At 46.2% G+C, this 12004-nt stretch overlaps 1 protein-coding gene across 2 annotated transcripts in view; it reads right to left on the bottom strand.

The window, feature by feature from the left end:
- The window catches only part of LOC135216034 (peptidyl-prolyl cis-trans isomerase G-like), a 303915-nt gene extending 292931 nt beyond the window's left edge, over positions 1-10984 (bottom strand). Inside the window, exon 1 of one of the 2 annotated variants that reach the window (XM_064250978.1) lies at positions 10831-10984. The gene's annotated coding sequence lies outside the window, so the exon portion shown is untranslated. The remainder of the gene's footprint in view (positions 1-10830) is intronic. The other variant, XM_064250977.1, reaches the window with a different exon arrangement.
- Positions 10985-12004: the final 1020 nt, after the last annotated feature.

Genomic DNA, 12004 nt, shown 5'->3' with positions numbered 1-12004 from the left:
TGAAAACAGTTGTTTATAATACCGGCGACAGAGAAAATCTGAATAGAAGATGGGAATGGTTCCTGACACCCGCCTCCCAGCGGCGGGAATGGGTACTAACCACCTGGCCGACCACTGCATGTGCCGGGAGTTTTGAAATTCTACCGGACTTCGGAGAATACAGCCATATTATATATATATATATATATATATATATATATATATATATATATATATTATATATATATATATATAATATATATATATATATATATATATATATATATATATATATATATATATATATATATATATATATATATATATATATAAATATAGTATATAATATATATATATCTGGCTGGTAAGTGTCATGAACAAACTTCCATTTTTTGAACGGTATGCTTAAATATTGATTTGCGTTGTTGTTTCACCATTAACTATAGAGTGAAAAAGTGGCTCATTTGTCCGTGCAGGTGGCCGCACAGCGGTGTTTTACCCTAGGTGGGTAATGGTCGCAAGAGTTCAGTCGTCAATGCCCACTGAAGTTAGGCTATTAGGGGGAAACACCAGCGACTACCAACCCTTATCACGGTGGACAGGTCTTATTTCACTCGATATTTAAATGGTGAAACAAGAATACAATTACAACTCCAAGCAAACCATTCAAAAGATTGAAGTTTCATCAACATAATGTGATATATGGAAACCCCATACGAACTAAAATAAGCATGTGACACTCTTCGTAAAATGACAATTTGTCGAAAATTGCATTTTTCCTAACTATACAAACCTGAGGTCCTTTAACAATAGGAAGGTAACTAGCGGCAGCTGGGACGGTCGTAAGCTTCGAACAAGGGGAGAACGGTAGTTAACTGCTTGTCCGATCGTGCGCGCGCGCGCGCCGAGAGGTGAAGAATCACTTTTGCTTTAGGCCCATGCAAAAAGTTGCAGAGTGAGGGTGGCATGGAGGTGGGGACTATATGTAAAGAACCTCAGGTTTGTATAGTTAGGAAAAATGCAATTTTCGACAAATTGTCATTTGTTCCGATACGTAATACAAACCCTCGGTCCTTTAACAATAGGAAGACTCACTTCTTGGTGGGAGGAATCTGAGTCTTTTTGGTGAACAGACTGGTGTTCGTCCAACCCTGGAGTGCCTCCCTGGTCGTAAGAGCAAGGGAGGGATCCAAACCTCGGTCCAATTGATCGGGGTGTGCACCGCAATGGATCAATGGTCAGACCTCTGGGCCAAGTACTAAGAGAGAGGCAAGCGTATCTCTTCGTACCAGCAAGCAAGAACTTGTTCCTGTTTGCAAGAGACAATCATAAAATGATGGGTTTGTCTCAATTTGGCATCCACTTCCTCCCCCTTGTTGGAGGAAGTGGTGGATATTTACTCCTATCCCTACTGAAAGGGATAGGATGGTGCTCTATTGAGTAGCTCACCTGCATCTCGTCCTTACCCAGCAGGGTGACGACCGTGTCCCCTCCCCTACCCAAAGGTAGAGGGAAGAAAAAGATGGGAAGAGGAGCCAGTCACACTCTCATTCCTCATCCATTCTTACGGTCACACCAGGACTCGATGCTGTTCAGCCTGCGAGGGTCTGGGTTAACTACACAACGTGTGAGCAACCACCACGGTTCCCAAGGAAAAAGATCCAAGGAACTGTGGGCAATATCCTGAAGGTAGAAGGGAGGTGCATGCGGTCCGGTTGGACCAGGCGCCTGCTTCATTACCTGCGCCACGGAGAAGTTCTTGCGGAACGCGAGAGAATGATGAAGAGGCGTCCACACTCATTCCTGGGTGTCGAGTTTCTTCAGACAGCTCCGTCGCAACCTTCACAGGACAAAGCAGCATAGCCTTCGTATCGGAGGCGGTGACGTCCATTAGGGAGGGTATTGTGAAGGACTCGAACCAATCGTCAGTTACCGAAGGGTTCTGAGTCTTCGATACGAAGATCGGTATGAAATCGAGCGTCACAAATCCCCATCCCTTTGTGCTTGACTTCTCAAGAGAAGTCATGCAATTACCTAAGACGAAAAGAAGGGAATAGTCGTATGACCTATCCCTCTTCTCGACTTTGGTTATGTACAGTACTCATACTGACAAGCTATTAAGACGAAGTAATGATTGCTCTGGAACAACCGAACTAAGTCCACAGCATAGTTCGTAACTGACTCGGGCGCTCTGACAGCTGCCGACTGACTGGTTCGGAATCAGTAGAGGCAAGTTAAGGGTGTCCCAAAGCATCCGGGGAAGTCACGGTGACCTTCGCCTTTAAAGAGTTATGCTGAGAGACCAAACAAATAAAATATTTGTTAGTCACCGATGCCGGACGGCGCGGCGATGATTCTCTTAATGCATAAGCTCAAAAGGCGAAAGTCAATTGCCTTCAAAAGACCGAGGTCCCTGATGGCAAGAAAAAAAATCTCATAGACGTTGAATCTCAGCTTAAGGAGAAACAACACTATGTGACGTTGAAGACGAAGGTAGGCAATGAATGCAACCTACGTCTTCCAGCTGAATCGAGAGAAGGAATCTCAAGATTCTAAACCTGTGCTTACAAATGACTGAAAACGCTAACCGCCATTTCATTGCTGTCCGTTGTGCAATGAAAGCGGGGCGTTCTTCAGTAATGAAACACAGGGGAGAGCCGCTTGAAGAACTGCTTCTCATGGGCTGAACGTTTGGAAGTAGAGCTGGCAGGTGTGGGAGTAGGCGATGTCTTTCCAATACATCTGCTAATCCGGGTGAACAATGAACAATTGTACACCTCCGAATACAAGATATTTTGAGGACAAACTCAGATTCCGCAAAAATCATTCGCATTATCGGGATACGATGCAGCAAGAGACTATTACAGAATTCTGTACCGTGCGGTAAACAGAAAGATGAGAGTCGAATAGATATCTCTGTTTAAAATTCTCGCAATACCGAAGACGATGAATACTAGCGTTTCTCAGCAGTAGATGGTCATTCATGTATGCGAGAATCCCCGTTAATCAGAGACTTAAGTCCGTGATTGTTGGGCAGAGATACGGTTGTTATTCAATCAAAGCAGGTGAGAAAGACATAAACAACCGTCTATCTCAAAGCGGCAGCTGATACTGAAATGCCTCGGGCAATTCAATACGCAGTAGCTGTCGCTGACTCGTCATCCTGAGTTGCCAAGTAATCCCCTCCTTTCCACGAAGGAATGCGTTCGGCTAGAACCACCGAGCATAAAAGATATGCTCGAGCAATTATATTTAAGCGAAACGAATTTCGGTAAATATAAAAGCTTAAATGGTGTTGTTGTGTGACAACACCATAAGTATATAAAATTGAAACTGGAAACTCCTGGGAGGTTGCAGGCAACCCGGGTTGCAGTTCAATTAGAATACTTTTCGTCTAAGTCGCAATCCGTAGAATAACCAGGATATGCGCCTACCCCTCGGACCATTCAACTGCTTAGCAGAATCATGTCGCGAGGTTAATATACGTAGTATATTTGTAGGATTCTGAACAACGATCTCCATCCTAAATTCTTTCCTTCAAGAAAAGACAAAATAAAGGATTGGAGATCGACCACCTTCGTTCTCTATTAAAGAGAGTGAAGGAGAAGTCTTCCTCGAAGGAAAGCTTCAATGGTGAAACAGAATACTAAGACGATAGTTCCAGCCAAACTGGATATTTCCCGTCCGTTCTTCTCTATTCCAGGTTGGTCGCCTACTGTGAGATAAGTCTTCTTTCAGCAGCAGTCTTCTTCCTAATGCTAGAAATTCCAGGAATTCGAGCATAGGCGAGGTTCCCGATTATCGTGTAACATATCGGGGATTCTCGTCTCGCTCACTTTGGACCGTGGTCTCGCCTAAGTGTTTGGAGATCGTAAGAAACTCTAACACTCTGAATATGCGCTAGAAATTCCGTAGAATTCTAAGCAATCTGCGAAACCCCCACCGAATTCGTCAAACGATATCGGCTGGTGGTCCTCTCGATTCCCGTAGAAATCGAGAATGGGGCAGGATCCCTCCTCAACGGACCGGGGGCTTACGTCAGGTAGGACCCGAAGGTCCCCCCTGGTAGCGCAGTCCCCAACGTGGGATCTACAGAGAAATCTCTGTAGGATCCTTCCCCTTTCCCTCGTAGCCGTAAGGAGAGAGGGAATGGGGGAGGAATTGGATACTCGCTCGCCTTCCCAGTGGAACTAGCAGTTGGAGAAGAGTAGGAGCAGCCATCGCCTTGCGGCGATGGCCTTTCAGAGTCTGGGAAAACGTATCGTCAGGAGAAAACGTTTTCCCCCGAGGAGGGTTACGAACTCTCACTGTAGGTAAGGGTCTGCCGCCACTGTGAACGTCGTCTGGGTGGGGCTGATCGACACCTGACAGGAGAGAGCCGATACCGTCCCTCCGGGCACTCCATTACCAGTCCATCGTCGAGGTCGAAACCTCTCAGGAGGACCGAAGGAGTATTAAATACGGTGTCCGAAGACACGTAGAAACGCCGCTGTCGCAGTAGAGGAGGTGGAAGTAGCTTGATCACCGGCCAGAACTGAGAGAGCCTTCTTGTCCGGAGACGAGAGACTCTGGTTTCAAGACAGAATCGGCAAGCTCCGATCGCGGCATACCCACCGTCGGTTTGGGTTCCCTCTCGGGCCCCAAAACGACTCGAGCAGAGACATGGTCTCTGCTGGTGGGAGCGGCGATCCTTCCCCCCGGTCGTTGTGCTGACGAATCAGTGCAATAACCTGGGTAAAGTTACTCTGAATCTCGGAAGTTACAGCGTCTTGAGGAGTAGGACCGTCCAGTCCCTCCAACAAGAGCAGCTCCCAGGACCCTCCTCCTTCAGAAGAAGGACCAGCAACAGATCCCTGACGGTTGCCTCCAATCACTTGCGCGTACGTCCTGGTTGGTCCTAAGACAACCTGGCACGTGCGGCGTCGTGCGGGATCGTGAGCGGCGCATCTCTCACGATCACTCCTATATACCTCGCTCTTCCTGGCGTATGCCGAGGAAGTTGAAGGTATCGGAGAGACAGAACTGACGCTACCCCTCTCCCCCCTGACGGTCGCCTCCAATCACTTGCGCGTACGTCCTGGTTGGTCCTAAAGACCATACGTGGCACGTGCGGCGTCGTGACGGGATCGTGAGCGGCGCACCTCTCACGATCACTCCTAGCTACCTCGCTCTTCCCGGTGTAGCCCGAGGAAGTTGAAGGTAGTGGAGAGACAGACCTGACGCTCCCCCCCTGCTCGCTGGCAGGACCAGCGTACGTGGGGGGCTGCAGCCGATCACCAACCCGCGGTGGGGATCAATCTGCAGGCCTGGCCGTGCCGCTCACCTGTGGCGATCGGCTCGACTGAGCACGTCGACCCCGGTCCCGTGCGTCAGACGAGCTGCTGCTGGTCACCAGTATCGCCCGGTCCCTGTGGGAGCGGCGGTCAGGTGACCTGCAGAGCTCGCTTTCGCCGTGAGACCGGTGAGCGTCCTCGCGGCACGTCAAACCGCTGGTACCAGCCGAGGCTGGTACCGTCGGTCGAGGGGACCTGGGGGACCTCTTCCCAGCCTCAACCCGTGGCCGGTCAGAGACCGTCACGTCCCACCCCCGAGGTACCGGCTGGTCGCTGTGAGAGCGGCCGCTGGCCTGGCGAGAGTCACCTGAGGCGGTTCCTCTCGACAGTCTTCTGCTCCGTGCCTCGGTCATGACGCTGAGCGAACTCAGGCGTCTTAACTTTGGCTGCACGGTCACACGAAGGAGATCGTACACTCGGAACTTCTCGCGCGGACGAGAAACCGAGCCGGTACCTGGCTTAGCAGCAGAGCTGCCAAGACCAGGCGAGGGTGTACCAGCGGTAGCCAGAGCACACCCTGGTCCCCGTCTTCTTCTTCTTCTCAGAAGGGGAGACGGGCCCCGTTCCCGAAGGAACAGGAGGACCAGCAGAAGAACCCCCTCGTCACACCGGAATGTGACGAGCCCTTCGAAGTTTCCCGAAGGAGTCTTCTTAGGGGGAATAACAAAACCCGGTTACCAGCTGGTCGCTGCGAGAGCGGCCGCTGGCCTGGCGAAGTCACCTGAGGCGGTTTCTCGCCAGCCTTCTGCTCCGTGCCGTGGTCTTGGCGCCGAGCGAACTCTGGCGCCGAAACTTTGCTGCACGGTCTCCCGAGGGAGGAGCATACCACTGGGATCTCCCGCGAACGAGAGACCGAGCCGGAACCTGGGCCGTAGCGGGCATCGTCCGCTAGCACCAGGCGAGGAAGTACCAGAGCTAACCGATACTCCTCCTATGGTCCCCGTCTATCTCTTCCTTACGGAAGGGGAGACGGGTCCCGCTCCCGAAGGAGCAGGAGGACCAGCAGAAGGACCCCCCGTCCCACCGAGGTGGGACGGGCCCTTAGAAGTTCCCGAAGAGACTTCTTAGGGGGGGGGGAGGCAGCCTTCTTCTTCTTCGGCTTATGGGCCTTAGAAGTCGAAGGGGAAGAGGCAGCAAACAGACGAAGACGAAGATGACACCTTCCTCTTCTTCGTCAGCTCACGCAGGACAGTCGTCAGGTCCTCCATCCAGGCCGGAGTCGGGCCTATTGCCGAAGCAACACGGCCCGACTGCACCTGTCCGTAAGGACCTGGGACTGGGGAATGACACACCATGGGCAGGACCAGCATGGACAGGCGCAGGAACCAGGAGCGACAGGAACAGCAACCAGCTCAGGAGCGGCAGGAACAGCGGCAGCGGTAAACACAGAAGGGACAGCCAAGCCAGTAGCGGGAACCACATCAGCGACAGGTACGGCAGGCCCAGCCATCGCCTCGTAGAATTATCGGCAGCCAGCGTGGTACTGGACGGCCGGTCCAGGGGCGAGCTGCTGGAACAGCGGAAGTCTGGGGCAGGCAACACGAAGGGAAAACACAGGCGGCGGCGGCATACCCCTCCTCGGTACGGCGGCGACCGGCCCTAGAAGCGGCAGACGGCGTCACCGACACAGCATGGGGAGTGTAGACCAGCGGGGGGAAGCAGCATTAAGCGGCCGTGAAGGTTGTAGTGGAGACCACTCCAAGGTCACCGCCCCAGACCTCGCTAGACTCTGCAGCAGATCGTGGATGCTAGGCACGCCCTGCAGCCGCAGTGGTCCATACCTGTCCAAGGTCGTCTCCCACGGCTGTAGCACCTGCGGTAGCACAGACAGATTAGTAAGAGGGGTTCCCTCACGCACGGGGGGGGAGACATGTCCCACCCCGAACGGAAGGAAGGAACCCACCCAAAAACAAATACGAGGAAGCTGAGAGGGGGGGGCAGGAAAGAAGACGAAGAATCGGATACCAAGGGAGTCGCGGGAGAGCTTTCCGACGACTTCCTGGCAGACCTTCGCTCCCCTACCCCGCACAGCAGTGAAAAGTAATATGAAAATGAAACAGAATACTGCACTTTGCGATTCACTTCATAGAACTAAAGAGGGAAAAATCAATTCCCGGTAAGAGCGGAAACTTGATCCATAATAATATGATGCTATCATAAATATATATGAAAATGAACAATACTGCACTTGCTATTTTCACTTTCACAGCAATAAATCGTAAGGATTAATTCCCGGGTAAGAGCGGAAATTGATCCAAAATTAAATTTGATGCAATTAATAAATGAAAATGAAAAGAAAACTGCATTGCGAATCCACTTTCATTGCATTCTATTCATACAAAATAAGAGGCTCTTGCCGAGCGCAATCAAGCTCTCGGCAACGAACGCACAGGGCAAAAATATAATGAAAAAGAGTACTTACATCTTTCAATTACACACTTTCGCCCAAAATACATGACTCGGCGCGAGTGCGCCCGCCTTCGGCACCGAGACATAATTCAAGGGTTCAATTCATGAAAAGAGCGGAAATCGCCGTCTCTACGGCGATAGCTCCATGTTGATTCATAATTAAGTAATGAAAATGAAAACAGTGTACTTACAGTTTCATTTTCAAGTCAAACCAAACCATTATAAACAAAGCATACGACGATGGAGCGGGCAGAGAGCGATGACGAACACGTCCTTCACACCCGCGGCCGAAAGCAAAAGTGATTCTTCACGCCCGCGCGCACGATCGGACAAGCAGTTAACTACCGTTCTCCCCTTGTTCGAAGCTTACGACCGTCCCAGCTGCCGCTAGTTACCTTCCTATTGTTAAAGGACCGAGGGTTTGTATTACGTATCGGAACAAATATGTTTTCAAGGCAGTTTTGAAATCCAATGTGGCGGCTACCGTGGGATGTACAGGTTCTGATCAGTGACGACAATCATCTTTCCCAGCCTTCCCAGCAATCATTTGAACAATGTTAGCGTATGTATGTAACGTTTATTGATCTTACTCAAAATTGCAGTTGTAATCAGCACAATAAAACAACATTTTGTTGCCTATATTACTGAAAGTATGAAACTTTTTTATTCCCGGGGTCATGGTTTGAAATGAATTCATTCTTACCTTGTAATCGGTGGTTTTTATCCTTACTGCCATCACAACTGAAACTCCACAGTGCTTATTTGATTGTTATTATACACATTTTGGTCTCAATTCACTCCACATTGCACTTTAAACAAGTTGCTGTTCCTGGTTCCTAAGCGCGCGCCACAAACACAGTTACGAACAGCAGACGACGAAACTGCAAAGTTTTATTCCCTAAACTGTTTACTTTACTCGTTATTTAGTTCAAATTTACTTTATTTAAAATCTTTAATTTAATTCATGTATATTATCCCTTTTTTGCAACCAAATTACCCCGAAAAATTACAGATATTTCTAAAGTAGATACAATCAAATGTTTCTAACGTTTTCGTACATCTGGCTGCCGAAAACCATTGAGGAACAACTATGGATAAGTGGATTATATACATTTTTTTTTTTTTTTTTTTTTTTTTGCTAGGCACTTTTCATTGATTCAGTCTATATTAGTATTTTGAATTTCTTTAATAACCGTATGCCAGAAATAAATGTAACCTTTAATGTTTGCATGCTAAGAATGGCAAAATCATCGTTGCCACATTAGTGGAGGCTTCACACATACGCCGATTCATTATTATAAACTGTTTCCATGAATTCTAGTTGTCATAGTAATGCAATAATGATAAAATTGCTTTAATATTTATGTATATATACTTCCAATACATAGCCTAATTTCACCAATTTCAACGTTTTGTGTGTAGTCTTATACCCAGTTTGGAGGGTCAATACATACCTATTGGTAACAGAGAGAGAGAGAGAGAGAGAAAGGAAGGCGAAGGAACGATGAAGGACAGGGGTGGCGGTGGAGGGGGGGGGGGGGGGGCGGGGGGGGGGGGAGAGGGTAGGTGGAGCTTTTTACGCGTGTTCGTATCCATTTCTGCATAATGGAGTTCTTGTCTCTTGGTACAAGGACAAGTGTCGTTATTCTTTACGATTAGTGATTCACGATACCCTTATAAATTATGGCACTGGGTGTAATACACTATAGCAAAATCTCATTCTGATACGAGTGTTCGTTACAGAAATAGGTATTGCCCAAAAACGTGCTTGCACTGTCGCTGAAACCCATAGTAGGTATGCTGCTTAGTTGTCAATCAAGTTTTTTGTAATCAAGTATTTTTTACAAGCTAGATATTGAATAAATTTGTATTTTTCTCAATCAAACATATGCCCCTCAATGCTAACTTTCCTCTTTTAACGACTTTCTGGTCATTGCAAATTCGGCCCCATAATTTCTTATGGTGCGAAAACAGAGGCCCAGGGACCGAAAACGTTTGCTTCACACTACGGCGATAATCCGGCAGTAAAACATCTTCATATATCCAAAAAGTAAATAATAAAGATATATATGCACATTACGATTATAACAAATACATGAAGAGCTGATAATCTGCATGAATAACTGGTAAACTGTTCTGCAAGAAAGTTGAGTAAAGCAATTATTTACAATAGGTACGAAAGTCAAGATGTCGTGACGTCATAATACAGGACTTAAAAGAACGTTCTAATTCCAAAAAATAATTACTTAAATTTGAGTCAGAATAGAGTTACTCTTTCAATAACGAATATTTTCAAATTAATCATCATAAATATGTAAAATATTGATGTTTTACTATTTATTTAAAAAATTATCGAAGTGTACACTTCGTCGTCGTCTTCTACCAAAACAGTTGTTTACTCGGTGAGGGGCCGTTTTCAGATTGTTGTGATGAAAGTGCCCCAGCGTCTGTGGGTACAAGTGGTGTGCGGATTTATCACAGGAAATGGTTAGTTTATTGACACAAGCGACTCCGTAAACATCGAGATGGCGTCAATCTTCTAAATATTTCAAGTTGTAAGTAAAAATGTTGAACGCGTTTTGGTGAGATTTGCACTGCGTTGGACACCCTTTTCACTACCCTCTGTTTAATGCTTTTAATTTGGCCCTAATTTCTAACTTTGGAGAAAATACTTACTTCGAAAGGAGAGTAGAGGTCTTTAGCTCCATTTCTCACCAACAACAAGTCGCGACTGATGGCCATCTCCGATGTCAGGACGCGTTATAATGTACTTTTTTTGGGATTGTTCACGCTGATCGTACATGGTCCACTCTGTACCCTGCGGTTTTTTACCCTATGATATCAAACAGCCAAACTTACTACCTAGGTAGCTATAGGCTACCTTCTAATTAATTCCTTGAAATTTTTATGAAACAATTTAAATCAGGGTAGTACCTAGCTACGTAGTTATAGCCTGGTTAGTAGTAGTATACCTACCCGAGTAGCATACCTAGGTACCTAGGTAGTAGCAATGCTCAGGCCACAAACCTACGTTAACGGTCTTTTCGCATATGAAACGATATAACAAATGATTATTTGTGAACAACTAAGGGCTGTACGGTGAACTTACCTTCACTGTCACATAGATAAAACACACTTCGTCAGTAATCTTCTCCTGAAGTTTATCTAGAGAATTCAGGTATCAACAACATTTGGAAAAACTATGACGTCACACGTTGTGTGTGTGTGAAAGAGAAACCATCTTCTTCTTTATTGTCGAGATTGACATTCAGGCAACGTTTAGGTTCTCGGCTCCTCCATTGACTATGTGTGTGTCTCAGTTATCAATCATCAGAATATTGCTTCTGTATATCAGTACAGCCCATTGAGGTATTTCTATACATTGATTTTACTGCGTTAGTACTACCATTCTTAACCATTCCTTTTTCCTCCTTACTTCTTTTTCTGTTTTTGTATTTCCAGTATCTTCAAACTACGGCAGTTACACGTAGCTACCTCTAATCCTTTGCTAATATTTATTACGGGGTAACATTATATTCACACACGCACACAGATGTATATATATATATATATATATATATATATATATATATATGTGTGTGTGTGTGTGTGTGTGGTGTGTGTGTGTGTGTGTGTGTGTGTGTGTGTGTGTGTGTGTGTGTGTGTGTGTGTGTGTGTGTGTGTGTGTGTGTAACAGAATCACGAAAGTTTGGAATGTGATAAATCCATAAATAAAGCTATAAGCCACGAAGGAAAGATAAACAACGGAGTTTCTGCAAGATCTTTCGACTCAACGTCCTCTACTTAGCAGACAAACTGACTTACATGAGAAATTCAGAGTACAGGAAAGGTCGTATAAGTGACAGATAGGGATTATAAGGAGATTAGTACCTAGAATCCAACACACCTGGAGAATGAGTAACCTTTCCAAACAAGCATAAATATGGGTGCAATTTAAGAACAAAAAGATTAAGTCCAACTGCTCAGACACAGGGACAAGACAATTATAGGATTATACAGGGCGACAGCTGACCATATTCAGATCTTTGGTAAACAAAAACTTATTCACAAAACATATTAAACATAAATATACAAAGAAGATATCTCTAAGGCAACTAATTTGTATTTAAGTCTGTAATTATATCTTTGAGGTCATTCTTTTAAACATGTTACAAATACAAGGGTCTAAAGAAACAGGCCACGACTAAAATTAAAATTACAATGGGAAGTAAGTTGTATTATAGCAGATTCTAAAAGATTTCAAGATAAGGCATCTTTTGATC

This window comes from Macrobrachium nipponense, chromosome 6 (genome assembly GCF_015104395.2).
Source record: "Macrobrachium nipponense isolate FS-2020 chromosome 6, ASM1510439v2, whole genome shotgun sequence".
NCBI lineage: Eukaryota > Metazoa > Arthropoda > Malacostraca > Decapoda > Palaemonidae > Macrobrachium > Macrobrachium nipponense.
This window is presented reverse-complemented; position numbering and strand designations above follow the sequence as displayed.